Below are 13,620 nucleotides of genomic sequence, written 5' to 3'. Positions count from 1 at the left end.
CACACACGCCCCACAACTGTTCCAGACCCACACAGCTCACAGATGGCAGCCACACACACCCCACAACTGTTCTAGACCCACACAGCTCACAGATGGCAGCCACACACGCCCCACAACTGTTCCAGACCCACACAGCTCACACAGACGGCAGTCACACACGCCCATGACAGCTGTCCTAGACCCACACAGCTCAGACAGCAGCCACACACGCGCCCACAACTGTTCCAGACCCACACACAGACGGCAGCCACACACACCCAACTGTTCCAGACCCACACAGCTCACACAGACGGCAGCCACACACGTGCCCACGACAGCTGTTCCAGACCCCTATGCTCTTTCCCACTGGCTCCTCACTGGGGTCCATGACTCTGATCTCGGGTCTCCCCTCCTTCCAAGCATCCAACCAAGAGCTCCTTATTCCCTGAAAGCAGCCCTTAGCATCCTCCTCACTCCACCTCCTCCCAGGACACGCCCAAGGCATCCCTAGCAATGACCTGGGTGGAGAAGGCCCAGTTCATGGTCTCCATCCTCAGATCAGGCCCTCCAAGCTCTCCCTGGGACCCAGTGGCGCCTGCCTTTTCACTCCTCCAAATGAAGCAGAGCCCCCTGCAGTCCCGCGTCCCACGCTGGGTCTAAGGTAAGGCTGACTCCCCCTCCCTTGGCCCTCTCCACCTGCTGGCTTTTGCCCCTTCCCCAGCTGCCTGTCCTGACAGCCTGGCTGCGGCGTGTGCTCACCCCAACAGCCCCGCCTGTGTGTTACAGCAAATGGCACCTCCTAAAGTCTGACCCAGCTCGACACCCGCCACCGCTTCCTCCCAACTGATAACGAAGGCCACGCTGTAGCAGCCTGCCTCCACAGCCAGCACCACCCTCTGAGAAAGCCTAGGACCGGGACCACCATACCCTGGAGAGCCTGGGGGTGCAGCCGTGGGGTCACCACCCTGCAATCTGCACGGCTTCCAGAGCCTGACGCAGGGAGGAGGCACTCGCAGTGCAGGAACCAAGCTGAAGGCCCAGGCCTGGGGCGCTGCCTTCTGCCAGACTTCCCCCGCCCCCACAGGTCTGACTCTTGCCCACCCCACCCAGAGGCTTCCTCAGAGCCAGGAACTGTGTCTTCTGTTGCTTTGTTTCCCCAACAACACAAAACCAAGGCTTTTCAGAAACATAATAATTATCTGAGAGCATCACTTTGAGAGAAACTTGTAAACGCGAGCATATGCCAAGAAAGGCAGGGGCTGCGGGACAGGAGGCGGGAGGCGGCCTGCGAGCCCCCATGGGAGGAACTCGGGGGACAGCAGGCCCTCAGGAGCTGCCTCGGTTTCCAAGGCTGCAGGCAGGGATCAGAAAAGGATCCCAATAGGCTGGTGTGGCCTCCAGGGCCGGGCAAGGAAGTTCTCCACCCCTTCGCCTGCTCCAGGGTAGGTGCAGACTCCAGACTGGGGAGGCCCAGCAAGGTAGACAAGCAGCTGCCATTGCAGCACAGCTGGACTCGAGGGGGCTGGGGGACTCCTGCAGAGGCACACCAGCCCCAGCCGCAAGGACGCTCCCAGGGCAGGCTCCCAGGGCAGGGGCCCCGCCACAGCATTCACCAGGACAAACTGAACCAGGCGGCTTTGGGGCCTTTCCCACCAGAGGCCTCATGATCTGAGTCCCCCACTCACCGGTTAGCCCGTTTCCATGTGCGGTGCAGGCGCTGGGTGCTGCTAAGAGGACGAGCCCAGATGCAGCTCCTCCACCGAGGGCCCTCTCCCGACCTCTGCTCAGCGTCAGAGTGAGGCTCTGCACCCAGGCCCCCAGCACCTGCCGGGCACTGCAGGGACAGGCAGGCACGAGGGAGGCTGTGGATGCACCACGCACACTCGGTCCAGCTGGAGCCTCCCAGGCAGCAGCAGGCACGACCTCACAGGCCCCACGGGAGGCTCGTTAACAGACTCACGGTGGCCAGAGGTGCACCACCAGGCAGGTGCTCACTGACACTGTCCCCATGGGTCGGGCTTCGTCAGAAACCACAGACCTCAGAATAAAAGGCCTCTGGGCTCCCGGGAGGGACTGGGGCAGGACTATGCTGCAGATCGGGGCATCCTGGAACTGTTGCCAGCAGGAGGCCGCTCGGGCCCAGAGCCAAGCTGGCCGAACTCAGCCTCCAGCACTAGAGCCTGGGGGTCAGGAGTCCTCGAGGGCTGGGTGGGGAGGGAAAGGCCACACCTTTCCCTCATTTTCTACAACATCCTGCCTCCCTCGCAGGCCTGTGTGCTCCAGACGGTGAGGTCTGTCTGCCTCGCTCTCCATCCTCTCCAGCACCAGACAGGGGCTGGCACAGCAGGAACACAGACCTGTGCAGCAGCCAGATGTGGGGACGTGTGGACACCTGAGGGGACCAGCAAAGACACACAGAAGGGGTAGGGAGTCGAGACGCACCAAGACACTGGGGAAAAGACCCTGGGTGTTAAAAGTGGCTTCTGGGGTGGGGAGGGGGAGACTGGTGGGACAGAGGAACTCTTGGGAAAAGACCTCAAGTTTTAAAACTCAAGGGAGTCTGGAGGGACAATCAGAACTGCCACTGTCTCACGTCAGCCACAGAAAAGCCAGCACCAAGAGAGGTCGAAGCAGGGGCCACCCCGCATGTGGCTGGAGGGCTGGGACGGAGGAAACCCGCGGGGGCTGGGGAAATGCTCAGACTGCCCACGTCAGACCCGTCCACCTCGTGTGCCTCACCTAATCTCATACCTCAAAGTGTCTTAAAATATTCTCTAGCACGTTAATAATTGTTACCTAAAACAGCCAATCACCAGCTGGGTGCAGTGGTTCACACCTGTAATCCTAACACTTTGGCAGGCCAAGATGGGCGGATCACCTGAGGGAGACCAGCCTGACCAACATGGAGAAACCCCACCACTAACACAAAATTAGCCGGACACGGTGGTACATGCCTGTAATCCCAGCCACTTGGGAGGCTGAGGCAGGAGAATCACTTGAACCTGGGAGGTAGAGGTTGCAGTGAGCCAAGATCGCGCCATTTCACTCAGGCCTGGGCGACAGAGCAAGACTGTCTCAACAACAACAACAAAAAAAAACCCAATCGCCGGGTCCCGGAACCACAAACCGGGGAGCTGACGCTGGCCTGCTCCTGGCAGATGAGAGGCAGGAAGGATGTAGCCTTGATCCGAGCAGACAGCAAGTCAGCCCCCGTGCGAGAGCCACGATTGCCACCTGTGCCAGGTGCACAGGTGAAGGGGCTAAAGCTCACCCCCAGGCACAGCTGGGAAGTCGAGGCACAGGATCTGTCCAGAGCTGCACGTGTGCCGGCCACGGCATCGCTGTGGGTGGTGACGGCCACCGTCCAGCCAGCGCCCCTCCCAGGTGAGCTTCCCCGTCACCGTCTGCCCATCCTGCCCTGGTAGAGAAGCATATTATCAAGGCGACCGGTACTTCGCATGCCTCCCTTCCACTGAGTCTGGCTTAAAGAGCAGCAGGGGAGCCAGGCACAGTGGCTCACGCCTGTAATTCCAGCACTTTGGGAGGCCGAGGCGGGCGGATCTCGAGGTCAGGAGATCGAGACCATCCTGGCTAATGCAATGATCGAGACCATCCTGGCTAATGCAATGTCCCCATCTCTACTAAAAATACAAAAAATTAGCCAGGTGTGGTGGTGGGCACCTGTAGTCCCAGCTGCTCGGGAGGCTGAGGCAGCAGAATGGCATGAACCTGGGAGGTGGAGCTTGGTGGAGCTTGCAGTGAGCCGAGATCGCGCCACCGCACTCCAGCCTGGGGCAGAGCGAGACTCCACCTCAAAAAAAAGAGCAGCAGGGAAGCTCAGCTGGCTCAGGGACTGCCACGAAACTGCAGGCCACAGCCCAGAGACACTGCAGGAGGGCTCCCAGCAAGTGAAACTGGGTTGGGGTGTGGGACAGAGAGAGGGCGCTGGTGAGGCCATGGTCCTGTGTATGAGCGCAGCTGACACCCGGTGGGCTCTGTTCGTGCTTGAGCTGGTGACAGTAGGGTTTCCTTCCTTGTCAAGCAGGAGAGCACCCTAGTCCACCCAAGGAGCACCCAGGAGGAGCCAGCCCTGCCAAGGGAACGCATGGGGGGCGTCAACCCCCCGGAGTGCAGCAGCCCGCAAGCAAGGACGCACGGGGACATGCGACACCAGGAAGTGAGTCGGAGGCAATTAAGCCTGTTTCAGAGTGGGCTTGGCAGGCGGCGCTGGATCGATAGATCCTCCGGCAGCGCGGTGTTGCAGGTGAGGAATCAATCAGGTAAATGCCTCCCAATCTGTTCCCGCTGTGCAAAGAATCAGCGCTGTTTACCACTCAAGTCAGAAATAAATAAATAAAGCTGCCAATTAGCCAGCGCCCTTCTTCTCTCTGGCAAGGGCTTTTTAGCTTCTTCAAATACACCACAGACCTGCAAGGCTGCACAAAAGGAAAGGCAGCCCAGGCGGCGAGGAGCCAGGGCTCAGGCCCCAGGGCAAGAACTCGGCTTCCTGGGAAGCCCCCTGCAGCCAGGTCAGGCTCCTCCTCTAGGCATGGAAGCTGGGCACGCATCTCCAGGAGCAAGGCGAAGGCCCCCAGTACCCCCAGTACAGATGCGGCCAAGAGCCCCATCTCTCCACAGGTCAGAGACCACACCGTGCCCCTGCTCACCCCGCAGAGCAGCAAGGCAGGAGGGGCAGGCCATTGGGCAACGGTATGGGACCTGCGAGGGTCAAGACGCAGAGAGGAGGCAGGCCCACCCAGACAGGCCTCTTCCAAGACTCCAGGGGCACAAAGGCTCCAAAGACCCTCTCCCAGGAGCAAAACACACAAACACGGGGGCGTGGAACTGCCATGGGGCATGGAACCCATTTGGGAAGAGACCAACGTGCCAAAAGGAAGAGCAGGCTCCCCCAGGACAGAGAGTAAGAAGACCTGCCTGCCACCAGGGCTAGTGAGGAAGGAGCTGCACCCAGGGCCTCAGGGGACAGCCAGCCTGCATGTGGCCCACCCCAGCCAAAAGAGGCAGACTGCCCAGGGGCACAGTGGGGGCAGGATGGCTAGGAATCCTCTGGCAGAGAGGAGGCCATGAAGCTCCCCCACTCTGTGCTCGGCAAGGAGCGTAGGGGGCTCCACGCCTCCCCAGGGGCAGACCTGCTGGGTTCTCACACACTCTCCTCTGGGTCAGGAGACAGCCATTCCACCTGGGTGCCCGGCACTTGTGGGAGAAACTCTGAATTCAGGAGCCTTCCTCAGTGCCAAGCACGGTGGCACCACATACAACAGAGGCACCTCCGGGTGAGGGAGGACGTCTGGGCTCAGCCAGGGATGTCAGCGGGCCTCCCTGGGGCTTGAGAAGGGCACAGGAGCTGCAGGTGGCCCTCCAGCCCCAGGGCAGGAGACGCCAGCGAGCATGGAGGACACACAGGCATGGCTGAGGGCGCGGGGATGCAGGTGGTTCCTGCTCTGCATCCCGGGCCCCTCCCCTGCTGGGCTCCCAGCCCACACTAAGGATCCAGTCCTCACAGCAACCCCAGGAAGTCACTGCTCTTGGGGCTGCACTTTACAGACACAGGACCTGCCACAGAAAGGTCGTGTCACACCCCTGGTCATGTGGCCCACCGGTGGCACAGCAGCGGCAGGGCAAGTCACTACCAGTTGCCAGGTGCGCTCCAGCAGGTCCTGGACCTGAGGGTGGGGGCCGCACCATGAGGCAGGTGCTGACACGGCGGGTGGGGGTGGTGCCCCTCCAATGACCCTGATGATGGGACAGATGCCCAGGTGGGGACAAAGAGGACACAAACAGCAGCCCTGAGCTGAGCTGCCCACGCATCCCTCCTCCTCATACTGGTCCCACGTGTCCCCGGGCGACAGCTCAGAACAGCGCGCAGTGATGCCTCCGCAGCCTGGTGAGCAAGCTCCACCGTACACTCAGGACAAGACTGTAACACGGCGTCTGAGAAACCCTCTGAATATTTACGAGTTCTCATCTGCCCAGGTGAGCAAGGGCCTGCTGTGGCAAACCCATTCTAGCTACAACCCCCACCAGGTGAGGCAGTATGTTTCTGATGGCTCCAAACAGGGTGCTGGGCCACTGGCCCTCTCACCCAGAGGCAGGCGCCCAGACGCCAAGCAGCGCAAGTCTCCAGAAACTGCAGCTCAGACTGAGCTCCCACCTCCAGCTAAGCGCTTCCTGAGGCCATTTACTGCAGTTCTGAAAAATAAACTGAGGAAGAGGAACTCCTGACATTTGTCCCGCTTTAACATCAGAACGGACTACCTGAAAGTCAGCTTAAGTGTCTTTTTAAGCGCGAGCCAGCACTGGTGTCTGAGGAAGCAGCCAATTGGCCCCTGGGCCGCCTCACGTTTACCGTGCTACAGGTGAGAAAGCGAGTGGGGCCAGGCGGCCTCCTGGCGAGGGGTCATCTTCCATGGGCTGCTTTCCACAGGTGGGGCTGCGGCCCAGGGCACTGGAGCAGTGGACTCAGGGACAGACCTCGGCTTCGGTCCTCACTGCCACTTCCTGCCGGGCAGCCCTCCTATGAAGTGAGGGACGGCATCCCTACCGCGTGGCCCAGGTTCCTGCAAAGACCGGGCAGGAGGATGAAGGAGAGCGTCTCGGGAGCCGAAAGCAGACACAAGCAAGGCTCAGAGCGCGGCCCATGAACTGGAGAGGCCCACAGGTGCAACCTCGGAGGGCCCCAGGTTGAAGACTCCACCTAGAAGAGGATGGTAATGAGGGCAGCTTCGAATTCCACTTTCAATAAACACACAGGCACTCGGGGATGCACGCAAAGGGGCAGAACCCCAGGGAAGCAGATGTGGACCAGACCACTGGAGGCCCCCGGCCCGCAGCAGGGAGCCTGGAGGTCGTGTGCACAGCTGCAGAGCTGTCTCCCCTCTCAGGCCTGGGGGGCAGCGGGGACACCGACCTGACAGCCCAGGCCAGGCACAGTGAGTGTGCACCAAATGGCCACTAAGAATCGACACAGGCTGACGCCGCCGGCCTTTTGGGGGACCAAGCACAACCCCAGCCCAGCCCAGCTCTGAAAGAGCGTGAGGAGGCCCAGGAGCGTCTCTGGGGACCGGCCTCTTCTGCCACTCAGTGTTTAAACGTGCAGTTTAGTAGGTTTCCTCTGCAAGGAGGCAGAGTGACCGCCGGGCAGCTTCACACCTGTCGTCAGCCCCGCGGTGAGCCACGCACCTCCGCCAGGCAGGTGCTCACGAACACCGTCCCCGTGGTTCGGGGCTTCGTTAGAAACCACAGACCTCAGAATACATAACGCCCCCTCACACTGCCGGCAAATCAGCTGTCAGTGATGCTGCTGTGTATCCAGTAGGGCATTTCAAACAATGGCAGATTACAACTGAGAACCTGGCATAAAGCCAGCAGGCCGAGTCAGGTGTGAGTTCAGTCCGAAGCACACCCGAGGCCTCGTTCCCAGGGAAGAACAGAGCAGACTCGGGTGGGACGAGGACATCTGAATGCCCTCGTGGAGGGGGCCTCTCAGCGACCCCACTTTGGGGACAGTCTTGCACAGTACTGGCCTGACCCGCTCATTCCAGGAGAGAGGTGCTCAGGGATGGCAGGAGCCCGCAGGCCTTTGCTAGTCATGGGAGTGCCACGGAGAAGACGTTCCCGCCCTCCCCTGCTTATGACAAGGGGGAGATGGATGCAAATCTGAAGTGATCACAGGGCACAAAGGAGAGGCAACTCACCCAGTCCCAGCAAGACACAGGAGGCTACAGAGTGGGGCCCCCGATGGAGCACCAAAGGGGCAGGGGAGAGAGCGGCAGGGACAGCCCGGCACGCTTGCTCCAGAGGGGATTCTCCTGAGGGCGACGGACACAGCCTCTCGGAAAGCTGCCTCGTGCTGTGCCACAGAGGAGCAGCTGCACACGGGGGAGCGGGCCCCAGGTCACACAGACCGGCAGGAAGGACCAAGGTCCAGATGTCAGGAACCTGGCGTAGGCGGGCGATGAGGGAGGGAGCAGAAACGACCCGGAGTCTAGGCTGGGGAAAAAAGGCAGCACCTCCCCGGAGAGGAGCAGACTCACAGGAACCCACCTGCAGAGAGGAGGAGACCCACAGGAACCCACCTGCGGAGAGGAGGAGACCCACAGGAACCCACCTGCGGAGAGGAGGAGACCCACAGGAACCCACCTGCGGAGAGGAGGAGACCCACAGGAACCCACCTGCAGAGAGAAGACCCACAGGAACCCACCTGCGGAGAGGGGGAGACCCACAGGAACCCACCTGCAATTACAACCTCATGCCCACCAAAGACCCCTGCACTCGGGGAAACGCACGCGAGCAGCCGGCACTGTGGGTGTCGGGAGCAGAGGCCTGCTAGGAATGAGAAAGCCTAGCGGGGAGGTGCTGGGGCCTCAGAACCCCACTACCCATGTGGGCACGCAGCTGGCAATGGCCCCAGAGCCGGTCTGAACTGGCTCCAACCAGCGGCTGTGACCTCAAGCAAGAGACTTCTGCTCGCACCTGAGAGATTAAGATAGCGTCGACCTCTCAGAACTTCATGATGAGAATAAATGGATGAAAGGCCCCGGCACTGAGAGGTATTCGATAAATAAAACGCTCTTTAAATCACAGTCGTCGGTGACAAGGAGGCTGCTTCAACTCCTAACGGGGGCTCTGGTCCGGCCTTCGTCCCCTGTTGAGGAGCTGACGCCCTCCCAGATGATTTCCAAATGAACGTGGTTCTCATGAAGCCGGACAACTGTCCCGGTCTGCATACATTCTTTAGAGTTCTCTGGTCCCAGACTATTCTGCATTTTCTGTCACTGATTCGCACTTGTCATCAGCAGCTCAGCCACCTCTCATCTCCCAAACGGCACTACTGAAACGTGGCAGGGCCATCCGCGCCTAGAGTCCCCAAAACGCAGCCCTGGTGCCAGAGAGAGAGGGCGGAGGAGGCTGGACCACCATGAAAGACCCAGGCAGTTCAGAGTTCATGAAACACTCACTCGTCAGCACGGGAGTCACAAAAAGCACAGAACACGAACAGGAAGGCCACGTCCGGAAAATGGCCGTTCAGGAGAGGCCAGGTGACCTGCCCTGCCTGAGGGAAGGCCCTGACCGGAGTCCCTGCACCCAGAGGCCTCACCAACGGCACAGGCAACCCACCAGAGCTGTGTAACATGGAGGGATGAGTGGAAAAGCAGAAAACACGATGTGTCCGCAAGAGGGCTGAAGGCTCAGCTGGGGCCTTGGCCGTTCCAGGGGTCCTGGCAGCAACACTGGGCGGGGCTGAAGCCGGCTCCCTCCCTCTGCCCTTCTCACTCTGAGGACAGGACAGGTGGCTGCCGGGACCTGCCCTCAGAAGATTCATTTGGCCACCCTCGAGCCCGCCAGGCCACACCGTGCCTCCCCAGGGGCACAAGGCCCCATCTTCGACTCACGCTGCATTCTCTCTGCTCCTACACCTTCAGGCTTCCCACACAGCAGTCAAGACACACGGACCACAGGGAGGAGGAGAAAAGCCAGAGGGAGACACAGGCCCTCCCCAGGCTTCAGGACGTCTGGATCGTGAGGAGACGGAGAGTGCTGCCGGCGCTGACCAACTGCGCAGAGTGGAGGTGGTGCACGACCCCAGCCCGAGGACAAAACTGGGTTTGTGGGCAGGCAGCTCTCTGATCTCCCAGTCCCAGAGCTGGAAGGGGCAGGGACTGGACAGGCGCATTCCATGAGGGGACTGCAGGATCCTGGGGGAGCTGGGGCCACCAAGGCTAACCCACCTCCAGGCAGCTCACATGTGCAGCGGGCTGACACCAGGCGGGCACTGGTCAGGGGGCGGGGAGAGAGTGAAAGAACAAGAGGCCTGGAAGAGGGAAAGCCCAGGTTTCTGCCTGTGGACATCTGAATGTGCTGTGGCAGGTATGGAAGAGTAAAAGGTCTGTCTCCGCGGGACCGTGGATTTGGACAGGCATAAGCAGGCCAAGCCATCTAGCAGGCTCACTGCGGCTCCCGTCCACACGGCTCCTACTGGGCAGTGCCCCTGCTGCCGTGGGTCTGAATCTGTTACCTGCCAACAATGAGGACGCAAGGGACACGCGCTTCTCAGAGTCCAGTCACACATGAAGCAGCAGGACAGGAACCCCAGGTGCCTCTAGTCATGAGGGGAGAGCACGCACACGATCCCATCCCTCTGGAGGCCACCTGTCTAACAAGATGGTCTCCCTGACAAGAGCAAGGTGGCGAGACACACAGCTGGACGCGCGGGCTCGAGCTTCTGCCCACAGATCAGAAAAACAAATGCAGTTATTTTTTACACACGTCAGAGGCAGTCCAAGGAGTGCTCTCTGCACCCCAGGCTCAAGCCAACGGCCTCCCCCAGGATCCTGTGTGCACACAAGGAAGGTGCACAACACAGCCACCACCGTTGGAGGGGCAGACAGGCGGGCAGATGGATCAGCAGGCACAGAGGGACTCATGGCTCCCAGGGGCCAGGACGCTCCCAACCAGTCCAAAAATCTGTCCTTCTGGAGCCCAGCAGAAGGGTGAAGTAAACACTACCCAACAGAGGGGTAGGGAGGGGGGTAAAAGCACCAGGGCAGGCAGACTCCGGCACCAAGTGGGTGCAGGAAATGCCACCTGCGCATCAAAAGCACCTCTACGTGTCGGGAGCCGAATGCCCTCCTCTTGGATTTCTCTGCCCAGCCCTCGGCCTGCAGCAGGTGCCTGGCTGGGCGCAGCCATGGAGCTCACCTAAGAGATCCAAGGAGCTGTGCCAGCAGCATTTGGGTGCCTCCCCACTGAAGTATTTCAGTCGCCACATCCTGGGGCTGGAGAAAAGCTGGCCTAGACACACAGCACCTCAAGGCCAAGTCCCTAAGCCCAGAGCTCTCTCCACGCCATGACAGTCCCCACCCCCAGGACCTCCCCAGGGGCATGCCAGATGAACAGGCCGAGGAATCTGGAATAAGGAAGCAATTGAGAGGCCAGAGTTTAACTCTCCACATCGTCTGCTGCAGGTGTGGGAAAGGAGGCCAGCCTCCCACAGTCTGGGGCCTCTCTCTCTCCCTCTCTCTCTGGGACCCAGTGATTCCAAACATAAACTCAACTCCAAAGGTGTGTCCTACCACTCCTGCTTGTAAAAGAAAGTAAAATGTCAGGACCCGCACTTTATTATGCCAAGTGGAAAGAAAGCCCTGGAGGCCGAGGCAGGGAGCCTGTCCGAGGCGGGGAGCCTGTCCGAGGCGGAGAGCGTGTCCGAGGCGGGGAGCGTGGCCGAGGCGGGGAGCCTGTCCGAGGCGGGGAGCGTGGCCGAGGCGGGGAGCGTGGCCGAGGCGGGGAGCGTGGCCGTGACTCTCTCTTCCTCTTCCTTCTTGTCCCGTAAATGACTAGGAGAGACCACACACCACACCTCTCCCATTTCCAGTCACCGATCTTTGTGATGGATTCACTGCCTCTTTCACTGTCCTGCATCTACAGACCAGATGGCACAAGATGCCTGCTACGTCTTCACTGTGAAAGCTAAATCAACCTTCCCTGAAAGATAAAGGCCACCGCATCGAATCCGATCTTTCTCACGATGCGTTAAGCCCCTCACAGAAGGACGCTGAGATCTGCTAAGCTTCCCTAAACTTGTCTGTATAAATGATCCCAAATTTCCATGCTTTGCAACACTACACTGACTTCCATTCTTCGGAATCTGTACTTCTCTGGTGGTCATCCTCAAGGAACCTTGCAGTTGAATAAACTCTTTAAACTAGATTTAGACCCTCTGGAGTATTTTGGTTGACAAACTACACTAGGAGCTCCTGCAAGAGATGGATGAGCAGGGGGTCAGCCTTCTTCGGGCCCCAGAGTGGACCCCGCACACAGCACACGCTCATCCCACGCACCTCAGGACTCTGCAAAGGCAGTCTTGGCCCAAATGCTTGAAAACAGGAAGGACACATGTTCTATGGTCTGGAGAGGCACAATTCCCCTCACTTCTCCACCTTGTGATGAGAGGCTACGTTAAAAATGGCTTAAGGCCGGGTGCGGTGGCTCAAGCCTGTAATCCCAGCACTTTGGGAGGCCGAGACGGGCGGATCACGAGGTCAAGAGATCGAGACCATCCTGGCTAACACGGTGAAACCCCGTCTCTACTGAAAAATACAAAAAAAACTAGCCGGGTGAGGTGGCAGGTGCCTGTAGTCCCAGCTACTCAGGAGGCTGAGGCAAGAGAATGGCGTAAACCCGGGAGGCGGAGCTTGCAGTGAGCTGAGATCCAGCCACTGCACTCCAGCCCAGGCGACAAAGCGAGACTCCGTCTCTAAAAAAAAATAAAATAAAATACAAAATGGCTTAAGCATCACAAAATCAGTTCTATTCATGGTGAGGAAATACAGAAAAGCAGTAAAATTGGCAGAGCATGGAGATGAGAGGACACTAACCTCCCTGGCTCTCTAAGGGAAACAGGGAGCAACTGAGACCGAGAGGAAAAGGAATTTAACCAATTTAAAATTCAAAGCGCTGCTTCTGCTTCCCCGACGAGCTTGTCAGTCCCAGGGGACCTCCGCGCAGGCACTGATAGCGTCCTTGCTCAAGTCCTCCCGGCCCATCCTCACAAAGGTACTGGAACATTCGTGCCTGCACCAGCTGGGCCCCCAGGTTCTGATCCAGACAACAGCAATGAGGACAGCTCAGGAGTGTCCCCCAGGCCCACGCACCTCCCCCCCGGGGTGACCTGTGCCCTTCAGCCCCCATCAGCCCTTGTGCCCACCCCGGTCCCAGCTGGCTCAGGCTGGGAAGGGCAGCAGGATGTGACAGCCATCGCACCTGGGGTCTCTCTGGTCATGACACAGGACCTGCTTCCACCTTTTGGCAACCGGCAGTCACACAAGTCTTGTGAGCCCCCAGCGAGGGCCTGACCATACACACGTGAAAGCTGCCCGGGGCTGCTCAGGTGTCTCTAATGGAGAGGTTGGGGAAGGATGTGCCTCGTGGACCTGCCGCGGCACTGCCTCCTGACACTCAGCGTGCTCTCTCTCTTCTCCAAGCAGCTAGGGAGGCTGACTCAGGAGGAAGCCGGCCCCAACTGCATTTTGTCTCAACAATCTGACCCCTGGGACCGCTCTCTCTAGCCTCATCTTACTTGCTAATTTTTGTTTTAAATTTACAGACATTCTTTCTTCAAGCAATTTTAGATTTACAGGAAAACTGAGCAGAAATGAGAGTTCTCATCTACCCTTCTGCCCCCAGGCAGATTCCCCTGCACCGTGCACGACTGCAGTCTATTCATTACCCCTGATAAACCAAAGTCCACAGCGGACACCCAGGCTCACTTGTCTTGTCTTACATTCTCAGGTTTAGAGGAACGCATGTCTGCAGGCCCTGTGTGACTGTGTGTCCACCATCACGGTCATGTGCAGAGTCAGTTCACTCCTGCGTGCAACTGTGTGTCCACTATCACGGCTGCATGCAGAGATGGTTCACTGCTGCGTGTAACTGCATGTCCACCATCAGGGCCACGTGCAGTCAGTTCACTGCTGTGTGCGACTGCATGTCCACCATCACGGCCACGTGCAGAGCACAGTCTCCTGCATGCGACTGTGTGTCCACCATCACAACCATGTGCAGAGTCAGTTCACTGCTGCGTGCGACTGCGTGTCCACCATCAGGGCCACGTGCAGAGTCGGT

The 13,620-nt window shown here is 59.3% G+C and overlaps 1 protein-coding gene across 13 annotated transcripts in view; it reads right to left on the bottom strand.

Moving 5' to 3' along the window:
- Positions 1–13,620, bottom strand: part of MAD1L1 (mitotic arrest deficient 1 like 1) — a 416,677-nt gene that overhangs the window by 299,734 nt on the left and 103,323 nt on the right. Inside the window, exon 1 of one of the 13 annotated variants that reach the window (XM_026447222.1) lies at positions 1,665–1,957. The exons of 9 other annotated variants lie outside the window; for them this stretch is intronic. The gene's annotated coding sequence lies outside the window, so the exon portion shown is untranslated. Of the gene's footprint in view, positions 1–738; positions 762–906; positions 1,047–1,664; positions 1,958–13,620 lie in introns of those variants that run through there. 3 more of the 13 variants (XM_026447221.1, XM_026447224.1, XM_026447223.2) reach the window with 3 other exon arrangements.

This window comes from Piliocolobus tephrosceles, chromosome 8, assembly GCF_002776525.5.
Source record: "Piliocolobus tephrosceles isolate RC106 chromosome 8, ASM277652v3, whole genome shotgun sequence".
In the NCBI taxonomy this organism is placed as follows: Eukaryota; Metazoa; Chordata; class Mammalia; order Primates; family Cercopithecidae; genus Piliocolobus; species Piliocolobus tephrosceles.
The sequence above is the reverse complement of the archived record's forward strand: the minus strand, read 5'-3'. Positions and strand labels throughout refer to the sequence as shown.